Source organism: Ambystoma mexicanum, chromosome 1p (genome assembly GCF_040938575.1).
Source record: "Ambystoma mexicanum isolate Mex_15411 chromosome 1p, UKY_AmexF1_1, whole genome shotgun sequence".
NCBI classification, from domain to species: domain Eukaryota; kingdom Metazoa; phylum Chordata; class Amphibia; order Caudata; family Ambystomatidae; genus Ambystoma; species Ambystoma mexicanum.
The window spans coordinates 329651838-329665433 of NC_090921.1; positions in this window are offsets into that span (position 1 = coordinate 329651838).

Sequence of the window (13596 nt, forward strand, 5' to 3'; positions counted from 1 at the left end):
AAACCGCTTTTTGATAATAAAACTTAAACACAGGAATTGCTGAAAATGTGCCAAATTTCCTATCGAACGTCAATAACTCTGATACATTTAGCCTTATTTTGTTTTTCAAACTTTCCAAATCCATCTGTTTGGATCTTTTTGTGTTAATATCAACACCCAGATATTTAACATGTTTGACAACTTCCATGCGATTTTGGGCTGTAGACCTATTAATATGTATCATTCGTTTTAAAATAATGTATTATTTAAATGCTTGATTTATTAACATTCACATTTAAATCTAAGGATAGAAAATAGGCATTGGTAGCTTTCAAGGCCCTTTGAAGGCATATAGCGGTTGAACCCATTAAGACTATGTCACCGCCCTAAGCCAGGTACTTAATTGGTAGTTTTCCTAGAATAGGTGGAAAATTCTGTATATTCTTAAATGTATGCCAAAATCACTAATATATAAATTAAATAGAAATGGTGCTAAAACACAGCTCTGTCATAGACCACAGCAGGTATTTATCCGCCTGGTGTAATTTACCTTTTGATCTAATCAGAATCTTACCTTGGTAACCGAATGCAAAGCAATCAGCATATTCATGCAAAGCAATCAGTGTATTCAATAGATTTGGAGGACAGCCATTCTCAACCAGTTTATTCCAAAGAAAAGCATGATTAACTCGGTCAAACGCCAGACCGATGTCTAAAAATTCACAATATATAACCTTTTTCTCCTGCAGGGCCTGAATTTGTAACAAACGAATAACAAACATTTTGTGTGATGCATTCAGGCCAGATCGAAAGCCATATTGAAATTAATCAAGACAGTTACTCTTGGAAGCCCAAGCCCACAGCTGTTCCAAAATAATTGCCTTGTCAGTCTAGAAAAATGGATACCTCTACTGTGTGACCGCAAACGAATTTTGATGGCCGTGGCCCAACCGTCTCATGCACGATATGACAGAAATTAGGTTTCTGAGTTTGCCAATGAATGGCCATTTTGATGTAACAAGAATCGCCATTTTGTTTTCTAACCATTGCTCATTGCTTTCTGTTCTTATTGCTTCGCAGTACATTTTCTGCTTACACTGCTCGACTGTAAAACATTGTTGTCTGCACGTATAATGGACAAGGCCGCAGGGCCGCGAGGATAACAAGAGTTTGTTGAAACACAACGTAGGCAGCGCCAGGAAGAATGCCCGGCTCCCTCCCAAATGTAGCCTTGAAGCAGAGCTGCAGGGCATTTTATCATTTCGCAGCTGCCAGACAGTCTTGTTATATGGCAGAATATGTTAGAATAAAGCAGCTAAAAGCTTGAATTATGCTCTTCTTAAGGCCCCCCTTTGCTGAGCCCCGTTAGAGCGTGTCGGCTCCCAGGACACGATAGCATGGTCTGGAATGCAACTCTCCCCCCGTATGTAGCTCGCTTCCAGGAACAGAAGCGCTGTGTTCTGTTCAACAACGGAAAAATGCCTCCGCACTCACAAATTGCAAATTGTTACTAGAATAGATGGTTGAAGGTGTCATGGTTGTCGAAAGTGTCCATCATCACACCAAGTTCAAAGAAACCCAATAAAGGGGGGTGTTAAACATGTCATGTACCTAATTCACTATCTTGCGTCCCTCGAGGACTAGAGATACACGTCGCGGGGCGTGAGACCGAGTTGGCCAACTGAGACTTTTGCTTTGCAATGGTTCTATGTGATTTTTGGTCGTGGTACTTTTCATCGCTGGATTTTACATCGCCGGAAACCCTGTTTTTGTTTTTTTTTTATTTTGGGGGGGGTTCCCCCTCCTAGATCCCCCCTACTATTATGATAATACCCCAACCCCAACAAAACACCCCCCAAAATAAAAAAATAAAAAAACGGGGTTTCTGGCGATGTAAAATCCGGCGATGAAAAGTACCACGACCAAAAATAGTTCGGCGAAATGCATGTATACCTTTGCAATAAACCCTAGCTTTGGGAATACAACCTCGTGTCTGGTGTATCTATCGTGTGTGTTGACTTGTTTCCATAGATGTAAGGGACCCCTAGGGGCCCCTTTCAGCCTCTAAGATTTTGCTTGGGGCATCCAAAACGGAGATAGGTCGATAATTAGATGGAAACAGCCTATTTCCTTTTTCATAGAGGACTACAATGTTGGCTTTCTTCCATGATGGTGGCAAATGATTTAACTTCAATATCTCCTGAAATAGTACACGCAATATAGGGCCCAAATATTCTGATTTGACTTTAGCGTACCATTCGCTAATCCGTCAGAGCCAGGAGTATTGGAGGGTTTACTGTTTTTAATTAGACCCCCAATCTCCACTAGATCTACATCCAAATGCTCCGGCCAGCAAATGTTTTTATGTAAAGTCATCCTTTTTGATCCACCATTTTCACAAAACAGGTTAGAAAAATGTGCTTCTCAATGCTCTGAGCTTATAGGTTGAGATTGTAAAGAACATTGGGCCATCGGGTCCTTAACCAATCTCCACAAGTAGCATGTATCTTTACAAATAATGCAATAAAGCATTCCGTCAGCATCAGCAATATATAGTAAGAAATGATAACCCTTAAATCAATTTCTATAATGTTGTTTAAGTATTTTTGTCCTTGCTACATAGTCACATGTGAACTTTCTAAGTTGTCTCAGGCCTCTGTTAAGATCATGCTTCTTTTCTGAAAGAAGTTTGTCATACTCATGTTTATGTGAGATACTTCTCTTTAAAGACTGCTTAGTACCGACCTTGGGAACATACACATCCTGCAATACCTTTTGAATTGTTCAATCACATTTTGAGGGACTAAGAATGAACCCTCATCCCTAGCCCTCTTATAAAAGATACTCTCATTAAAACATAAAGCCAAACCTGGTTTCCTATACACAGATTGGTTTCTTGTGTTAACAACCACTACCCCAGCGTGATCTGAGTTAGATGGTGACCGCTTTACCTCATATGAATCATTTATAGACTAAAACATTCCCAAAACAAATCTTTTGAAACAAAGATAAAGTCCAATGTGGACTTCAAAGGACCATTTTCCCAAGTTAAGTTGGGTGGCCTATCTTCCATAAGATTACCATTCACCAGAGTTGGATCCCAGCAGTTTAGTTCAGATATTACTATTTTCCCTCTCTCTTTCACTGAAATAGATGTCCCAATCCTGTTTTGAACGTGATACCAATGAGAGTCCAAACATTCACCATTGAAGTCTCCCAAAATAATAACCTCAGGTCTTGGGAGGATAGCTCAGCGGCAACGTGCTCGCCTTGGAAGCAAGACCACATGGAGCAACACAGGTTCGATCCCCGGGTACGCGCTTAGCAACCTCTGGGTATTAATCGCGTTATGAATAACCTATCATAATTGCTGCTACTTCAAGAGCCTCTGAAAAAAGAGTGCTAACAGCGTTCATAAAGGACCCAATCTCCCCGGAATTTGGGTTATAGTTTACATTAAACACATAACACCAAGGAGTACGCTCAAGATTATCTTGGTTAGAAAACAACTTAACCACTTGGATATCTTTCTGATAGGTCACTAAGTTGGATATCATAAAGCCTATACCATTTTTAAGCACACAGGTGAGAACAGCCATAAGGTGTCCTCATAGGCCCTGGGTTGCCTCTACTGTAAGTACTGTATAGCCATCAATTAATGGGAGAGATGTTAAGCACGTCTCTTGGAGACATACAAGTGGATAATGGTTTAGATGTTCAAAATCCATTACCAGGAACCTATGGCCACTGCAATTCCAGGAAACCAAACAAAATGAGTCTGTTCATTGTACATCAGTTAAGTCACCCCTGCATCTGTGCAACACAGCTAATATAAGGTTCAAATCATAATTTGATGGTACTTTAGATGGTAATTGATCAATTACTCTATGTGCACCCCCTTCTTTGGTGTCAATATTAATCGAGAAAGGATATTGCAATATCAACTCATGCATCATATTAAAGGAGGGGGGATTCACAACCGATATTTCATCAACAGACTGCCTGTATGATTCATCCAAAGTCAAAAGTACATCATAACCCAAGGATAGAAAAGATTCTAATTCTGATAGAACCAAAGCTCTAATCATTCTAGAATGAAAATATAATTTGTCCAAAACCAATCAACCTTTTATGACAAACTTTACCAAATGCTATATCACTTGAAGCAAAACATAAATTGGGAATTTCTGAAAACAGTACCATAATATGGCTCTGATTTAACGACAAAGAATTTGCATTTGAACAAACCTGTTTGATAATTAAAGTATGTTCCTCTGAGAAATCTCTATAACCTTCAGATTCTTTATTATTTTTTTCTTTTTACTTTTCTTCCATCATCTCGTGTTCTAAATGTATATCTTGTGTCCTAGTGCTCGCTAGACTAGACAAATTCAGGTTCTGAGAAAAAACCTTAGGTGGTTTCACCACTTCACATTGAGTTCTAGGGGGACAATTTAGAGTATTGAAACTCTTTGTATCTAACAAGAAGGGACATGAGGTCAGAGATAAACTGGAATTTGCCGAAATCCCCAAACACCACTTGGCCACATAGCAAGCCGATCTCTCATTGCTAGCCGAAAGCATCAGTAGATCATGAATATTATCATCCGGGATAAATCTGGCACCAAAGGCAGGTTTATAAAAGCTTCATTCTTTTGCTTTAGAGTACCATTTCCACAAGGAAGAAAAATAGTAGTAAGACTCTTGATGAGTGTCCAGATATGGCCCCAAAGTGGCCTTAAAACAGATGGTTTTACTGGGATGCCATTCAAAGTGTTCACCAGAGTAGTGAGGGGAGAAGTTTCCACCAAAATGCCCAAGTTAAGATCTGCCAATTCCCCTACACTCTCCATCTCAGAATAGACCGAAAAAAACCTCTGGTTTAATATTTCTGGTAATTCTGTTGCCGATTTTAAGAATTTGTCGATTGGACCGTTACGGCCACACGTCTGCAAATTCTCAAGGTTCTTATGTTTTTGTTTGGCCTTCATTTGTGGACAATTTGAATTTTCAATAGGTCATTCAAAAATCACTACATCCCCCATTAAGGAATTTTTAGATGAAGTTTCCTTTATAGAAATGTCTTCCCCCCCATAGGAGACAAAGGAACACTCCGCCATGCATTCCTCAAAAAACAGGGAGAACCTTTTGATCATTGTTTAGAGGAATTCTACTTATTTTTTTGGCTTTTTCTCTGTGAAATATAGAGTCGAAACTGAACTTTTTTTCAATCACAGGGCTAGAGTCATCTTTTTCTTTTAAAACCTATCATCAAAAACTCTGAAGACGTTCACATATAGCAGGTAAGATTTGAGAGGTCCCAGATACACCCTCGCTTTTCTCTTGGGGAGGATCATTAATGTGCTCTACTTTCCCATAAATGTAGCGCTCCAAGAATACAATTCCTCTGTAATTGTTCCAGAACTACTCTTCATTTGCAAAACCATAAAACTCAAAGCATGCAGAGCTGATCCTGGGAAATTCTCCAATTTTATGCAATGAAGCCTGCGGGGAACGTCCTAATGGTAAATCCTCATTTTTAAATCTCTGTGAATCCGCTGTAAAAATGGAAGGAGATTGGGACAATTCTGTCCCCCTATTTCTTTGCACTCCTGGTGAGAATGAAATACAGCAATTTTCTTGAGCTCCAATAGAGACCTCAATTATGTGATGTTGCTTTGAACGTCAGATAAAACGTTAAAATCCTTGCAGAGTATAGCTGCAATGTTAGAACAAGGTATATTCAGTAAATCTGTGTCCTTAACAGATACACACGTAGGCTTTAAATTAGAGTGCTTTTTCAAAATTATTGGAGTCATAACTGTGCAATATTTTGAACCGTTAAAGACCAGTTCCCTGTTTGGGCAGGGCCTGTCACCACTCCTTAATGAGTAACAGTTCATTTGTGATAGGAGACTGTAAGAGTTTTATAACACGGCACACTCCAGCCAGGGCCTCCTCCACCTGACAATGAGCGTGGCGCACGATAAAATGCTTTTTATCTTTAATAAACCACAGGTTCTTTTATTTGAGCAGGCCCCCAATCCATCTCGCACCCACCTTCAGTAACACCCTGTGTCACAGTAGATGAGGAACCAGGCTGGTGTGTATCAATATGCAATTTATAAATGTTATGATTCAATGAAAAATAAACAAAATCAAACAGTTGGGCAGCAACCACCAATGTTGTGGCAATACATTCCAAAGATTCCCACAACACAGTTAGTTCAAACTCCTAACATAATTTACAGAAACCTTTAATAGCAAACAGAATAAAAATCGTTTTTGGAAACAACAGATAGCATTCAAGTTAAGCACTCCCCCTGCAACACTCGCCCCCAAACATCTGCTAACTAAATTCTTTTTGGATGCAAGGCAGTGGCAAGGAGTCAGGATGAAGAGGGAAAAATCTGATTTAGAATTCAGCCCACCACCCAAGATAGGAGACCAGAAAATAAAATGTAAATATGATTTATGAGCAAAACGGCATAGTCAGATTTCACTTGTTTCTCGCACAGCAGCTTACAACCGCTGTGCGATAGCGAGGACATAAATATGTGTTGCTCATGACCAAGAGGTAATGAAGCTCACAGACTAGCAGGCAGGGCACCAAGGCAACTAGATCACAAGGTAAGAATAATCAATTTTGTGCAAGAAGACAAATGCAAAAGAACACACGCAGCAGAATGAAAATTCCTTTCTAGACAGGACATGGGATGATAAACAGTCACAGGAAGGGCTCAGCTTTCAAAATCGGAAATCGGTTTTCCGGGCAAGGAACAGAGGCACATAACAGATAAGATTCTGCCAGAAAGGTTTACTCTCAATGGGACTACAGTTTGGTGATTTTCTATGGGACAGATGTAGATTGGAATTCATAGGAATGCACACTACATGGGCAAATTTGGTTTTGGTTACACAAAGACTAAATATGTTGAGGCTATATTGTAATGACTATGGTTATTAAAGAAAGGCACATGTCGTGAGGTAGTTAATTTCAAATGTCAACGAACTCACTGTGAATCGCTTAATAGGGGAATTAATTGATTTACTGCAAAATGATGCTAAGGATTTATACAGACTATTGAAAGGAAGGTACTAACATACACAGGCTAATACAGATATGTCTATGGAAAGGTGAACGCATTATACTGGTCATTTGGGGCTTGAAAGGGATTTTTTTCAATGGGATGCAAGGGTCAAAAGAATGGGATTTGCCGTTTGGGGACTGGGGTTATGTGCTACTCACAGTGTAAGCTTCAGTTTGGGATTCTGGAAAGCCAGTGATGTCCCTGGTCACTCTGGGCAGCTAGGCCAAGGGATCTGGTCACCCTGGACCATGAAGTGAAGGGATCTGGTCACTGGGCTCTCCTTGGTGGGATCCTAGACTGCTTGGCAAGGTCTGGCCTCTGTGCTCTGCTAGATGGGGTCAGCTAGGCAAGGTCTGATCACTGCACTCTCTTGGATGGGGTCAGCTAGGCAAGGTTTGGGCACTGCACTCTCTTGGATGGGGTCAGCTGCCTCCTTTCCTTTCTCCCTGGGTTCTTGGGTGTGCCTGGATCTGGATGGATGGATTGATCTGCCTGGATGGATGTCTGGATCTCGTTTTTTTATCTTAATCCCTTGTGTTTCTCTGTTTCCCTCTTGTATAGCCAAAATGACATATCATTTACAATCTGGGGGAAGTACTCTGGAATTACTCCTATTCTGGGATAGGACAGCCTACCAGTCCTCTCTCCTCCCCCTTGGCCGATTGGTTCAGGGGAAATGACATAATGTATGTGTTTGTATTTATGACCTTTCTTTGTCTCTTAAATCTACTTTTTAACAAGAATGAGTTATAGATTACATCTTTAAACTTATACTAGTCACTGCCATAAGGAGCAGATATGCGGATTCAATAGGTCACAGGGAATTGGACAATCCCATCGCCGGCTCTGTGCGTAATCACATCGCCCTTTGGCATATGTTTGCCCTTTTTGTGAAATGCATAATATTTAGAATTCTGCCAATGACTACACAGGCTCACAATTACATCTTGCATCTTTCCACCTAGTTTCATATATGTCCCATTTAAAATTCAGCCCGAAATGCATCTTTCCTGGCCATTTCAGTTCATCAAGTTCTAGCAACGTGTACTTGGTCTCTTTACATTCGCCTAAGAATCACATGGAAAACTAGCATAATACAAAATTACTACTTATTCATGGTGCTAGTAAAAATATCTTAAAATATAGAAGTCGTTTAATGTCAATGGGGAGGATTTTTCACATCTGTGGGCGGTGCTGCAGACCCCCACAGCAAACTGCCTCTGCCGAGCTCGGCTTGCAACAAAGGACTTTTATGATGCCCTTTGAAGTTTGACATTTCCTCCTTCAGAGTGGATGCTGGAGAAAATCACACCTCTCGATCACGCACAGGCCATACTGGCTTCCTTTGTTCCTTCTTCCAGGACTGCCTGCTAGTCTAGCAGGGCAGTGAATCCTTACACTCTCGGTCAACTCACATGCCACTGTGGGCTGGTTCACTTATGGATGCAACTTTTCTGTGGGAGGCAAGGCCTGCCATTGTCTTCTGTGCCTGGGCCAAAAACCCAATTTTACTGGTTTCTGTATCTTTTCCAAGGTAACCAAATCTTGTGGGGACAAATATAATGTACATTTTCTTGCCAAACCCCCACCCACATATTCAATGATATCTCTGTGCAAGCAAAAAGCTGCCATTTGACATTGAATTTTAAACAACATTGTCCTTATTGTACAAATACCAGATACACACGTGTGCAGGCCTTTCATTTCAAGTTGCAAATGCGGTTCTGCAGACCACAGGATTGTTTTTCAATTAATCTTGGGGGGTTGCATGTAGTGTTGGTTCATGAACACAGAGGGATACTACACAGAATGTCTTTGATTTTGACACAGAAAGGAGAAAAAGCATGCTATTTCTTTCATTTGCAGACATTTGAGTGGGATGGTTCACATCAAAGGGAAACAAAAGTTGTGTCACGTGAAATGCAGAACTCTTTGCCCCTCAGATTTATCAGTCAGACAATGCCGTTCTTGGGATGTATTGCCTATCTTTTTGCCATTCATATAGAATAAAAAGGCAGGGATGTTTCAATGGAACACATAACTTTGTGGTGTTTTAGATGAAAGAAAGAACAAATGCAGGGCCATCTTGAATGATGTGCGCATCTTTATTATTCAGATGAAAGAACAGCAAATGTTGTGCCATTCTGAATGCAGGTCCTTTTGTTATGATTCAACTGAAAGTAAAGCAAATGCAGGGCCCTTCTTTGGGTTGCAGTTTTCAATGCTTGCCACACATGTGCCAGGAATACAAAAGCACAGACATTTGTGTGGCACTGTTTAAACGCGTTTTTTGGTTGAAGGGGATTTCTGCTTAGGGCCTTAAATACACCCCACAAGATGGACCAGCTTAAGTTTTCATTTTGTTATATGAGCTTGAAAGGTAATATAATAGTTCACTCACCATTGTGACTACGAGTTGGAGGGGGGCGTTTGGAACCCAATATAGTGTGGGGAGATGGTCTCTTTTCCAGTCTCCCACAGAGCTCACGAAACCCCGTGGACCACCACAGACCACTTCTGCCTCACTTCCGTGCCGTGCTCAGCATGGCGTATACTGTAAAAAGGATTTCATCACCTTCCTTTGGATTCAAACAAAGCCCATCTCAACACAGTCTGTAGTAACCAAGACCTGCCTTCTCCCTCGCAGGCACCGCAGACCACTTCTGCCTCACTTCCACGTGATATACAGCGGGAGGATAAAGAGGGACACAGAGGAGGTGTACAACTGTAAAGGGTGGCAGGGAGGAAAGAGGCAGGCAGTGTCTAGCGAGTCAGGTGGAGCAAGGGGCGATGTGATGGTCTGGGTGATGTAGCAGAGAGATTCCTTGAACGGTGAGTCTTGCATTCAATTTCGTTATAGGTCAAAGCTGCATCAGGTTTCATCCAGTGCAACCTCTATAGCTAACTTCAACCTGTAGCAAAAGCGAGTCTCCAGATATACAGGACTGATTATATAAATGCAGTGGCATTTCTGCTGAGCCAAACAGATACCTAATTTCCTCTGTATTTGGCACTATCCAAGTACGTTTCCAAGTTTGTGTCACAATTAAGTTGTTCCCCAGACATATCTTACAATGTATAATAGAACAGGCTACGATTCATGAATTAATTACAATTTGACTTTTTGGTGTTTAGCTAGACTTACGCGAGCCGAAGACTTGACATGGCTGTGGAGAGAGAAGGAGATGTCAGGCATCATTCATGTGAAGGGTTGGAGATTTTGTAACTAGGATGTGATGGGACAACATTCCTTTACATGAGTGACACTAGACTATAGAAATGCATTTCTACTAAAGATCTAAAATGCCAGTAGTGTCTCTGGCTTTTACGGCCAATGGAAGTCTTTTGTTTCCCGAACATCCTGCATTTAATTCACAGTATGCTTTGCCAAAAAAGACTTTCTTTTTCAGCTTGCAGTTCACCCCTAACATTCTGCATTACTTCACAGAAGGCTTTACCAAGAGAGAATTTCTTTTTCAGCTTGCAGTTTACCCACTAATATCCTGCATTACTTCACAGTATGCTTTGTCAAGAGTGGGTTCCTTTTTTTCATTTTGCAGTTTACCCTCTAGCATCCTGCATTACTTCACAGTATGCTTTGTCAAGAGTGGGTTCCTTTTTTTTCATTTTGCAGTTTACCCTCTAGCATCCTGCATTACTTCACAGAAGGCTTTGCCAAGAGAGACTTTCTTTTTCAGTTTGCCGTTCACCCCTAACATCCTGCATTACTTCACAGAAGGCTTTGCCAAAAGAGACTTTCTTTTTCAGCTTGCAGTTTACCCACTAATATCCTGCATTACTTCACAGTATGCTTTGTCAAGAGTGGGTTCCTTTTTTTCATTTTGCAGTTTACCCTCTAGCATCCTGCATTACTTCACAGTATGCTTTGTCAAGAGTGGGTTCCTTTTTTTCATTTTGCAGTTTACCCTCTAGCATCCTGCATTACTTCACAGTATTATTTGTCAAGAGTGGGTTCCTTTTTTCATTTTGCAGTTTACCCTCTAGCATCATGCATTACTTCACAGTATGCTTTGTCAAGAGTGGGTTCCTTTTTTCATTTTGCAGTTTACCCTCTAGCATCCTGCATTACTTCACAGTATGCTTTGTCAAGAGTGGGTTCCTTTTTTTCATTTTGCAGTTTACCCTCTAGCATCCTGCATTACTTCACAGTATGCTTTGTCAAGAGTGGGTTCCTTTTTTTCATTTTGCAGTTTACCCTCTAGCATCCTGCATTACTTCACAGTATGCTTTGTCAAGAGAGACTTTCTTTTTCAATTTTCTCAGAAAATCGTTCAATCCTTTGCATTATGATTTACAAGCGGAGACAGAAATCACAGGGGATTCAGCCCATAATCCATAATGGAGTTGCTCTGAGTTGTGCAGGCCACCATAAGCCTTTGTATGCAGCTTGTTCATACACATGTATACCACAGCTCTTCTTGCCCAATCATGGAAAATCCCATGCATTTGTCTTTGTTCACTTTGGGGGTCATTTTTTAATTGCTCGGGGATACAAAAAGAGGTCTTAAAACCAAACATAGCACCCTTATCCCTGGATTCATAACCCTATTTGCAATAGCGTGGATCACCGTTTCCGCCTCCCTTCCCACATTGCAAGCACCAAATGATTTCTGCCAACAAGCAATTACATTCAAATGATTGGATTTCAAATGGATTTGATGTTAAACTTCTCCATTAAATTGTGGGAGACTTTTTGCACTTCTTTGCATTACGAAGTGCCAACACTCGAATCCGCCAGGAGGAACACACATTTTTCGCACTCTAGTGAGGGTATTTGGCAGGTCCTAGCCCTGCAATTTCGAGTTTTAGGTAAATAACACCCTGTGCACGAGCCTGTTTCTGATTCACCGTCATCGGGTGTTTCGTGCTCGGTTTTTAGGAATATGGAAATGGCTCTCAGACACAATAGGCCTTACTTTTATGAGTGATTGATGACATTCCTGGGAATGAAAAGCTTGCTATTGTATAGTGTTCCTCAAGTGTCCTCTTCGTCAGTGCCAGTGCTCCTCTGTGCTTTTGGCAAAAATGGCATTTGGGAAAAGGAAACCGTGTGATAAATGTCATTTTTCTTTTCTTCCTCAATATTTCAAAAAATCTGTCCTTGCATGTAATTAATTTAGGTTAGACTAAACAGTCTCATGAACCTCAGATAAGTCGATTAATATAGGTATAATAAAGTGACCATATCATGAAACCCCTTATCAATCACAGGTTGGGTATAGATTTTCCAAATACCTGGTTATTTGAAATTAGGAGTTGGATTCTACACTCTCTTTAGGATATATAGCTTTGCCGACTCAGGGTCCGTCTACTGCATGTATACGGCCTCCATGTTGAGGATGCTGAGACTTAGGGGTGAAAGTAAACAGTGGGAAGTGAGAATAGAATGAGTTATACTGCAGGGATTGGAAGCTGGAGTTGGTGGAAGAGGTATTGGGCGTGAAGGTGAGTGTGAAATGTAAGTCTGAGGGAAAGGGGTGGATGGCAGATGGCTTACATTTCCTTTTAGTAATAGGTAAAGCAAGCGGTGAGGAAGAGGGTGGTGGAAACAATTCAGTGATCAGATATCGATGGTGTGACAGTAGTATTAGTGGCTGAAACAGAGGTGGAAATGAATAAGAGATCCAAAGATTTAAACCCTCAACTGGTATGTAGGTTTTGGATAGAGAGGAGAGTGTGGCCACTAAGAAAAGACGGAAGTTCAGATCTCTGAGAAGTGGTTGAAGAGTGAAGGTTAAAGTCACTTAAGAGAATGATGTGATGTTTAGTGGAAAGAGAATCAAGCAGTTGCCCAAGGTCACCAAAGAATGGTCCAGGAGGGTGATAAATGGAGATGATATGAACCCGAGTGACGCAGAGTAGAGATGGTGAATTCAAAAGAGGTAAGAGAGGACTTGGCAGTGGACATTTGTGAGGCCTTGAGGTGGGAAGAGAATAGCACCTCCACCTCTGCCAGTCAGGTGAGGAGAGTGAACGAAGGATAGTTTGGAGTCATGTAGGGCTGCCAGAGTGGCATTGCCAGATGGAGAAATCCAGGTTTCAGTGATAGCAAGAAGCTCTATGGGCAGAGATTGGAGTGAAAGTAGTCAGTGATAAAGAAAGTTGTGTTGCATACAGACTGAGCATTCCAGAGTGCAATGTTCAGTTGATGAGGCAGGGAAGAGAAGAGAAGTTGAGTCTCAAAGAAAGATAGGCTAGGTGGATAAGTGTTAGAGGAGATATGGTTAGCTCGTTGACTTTGTTTGGTGGAAGGAGGTGGAACAGAAATGGAGTAATGGGAGTTTCGAGTTGCGAGTTTTATAATAGGGATAGGAAAGTAGGATGTTGTAGTGTGATTGGAGAATGCGTAGGAAGAGATGAGTAGGAGGAGCAGAAGGAGGAGCAGGAGTGAATGCATTATAGGTTAGGAGCACAGTGTGGATAAACAACATAGTAATTAGGAAGATACAGGTACTCACAGGTCCAGCAGAGAGAAAGGCTAAAGCAAATGCTCATAGGCTAAGAG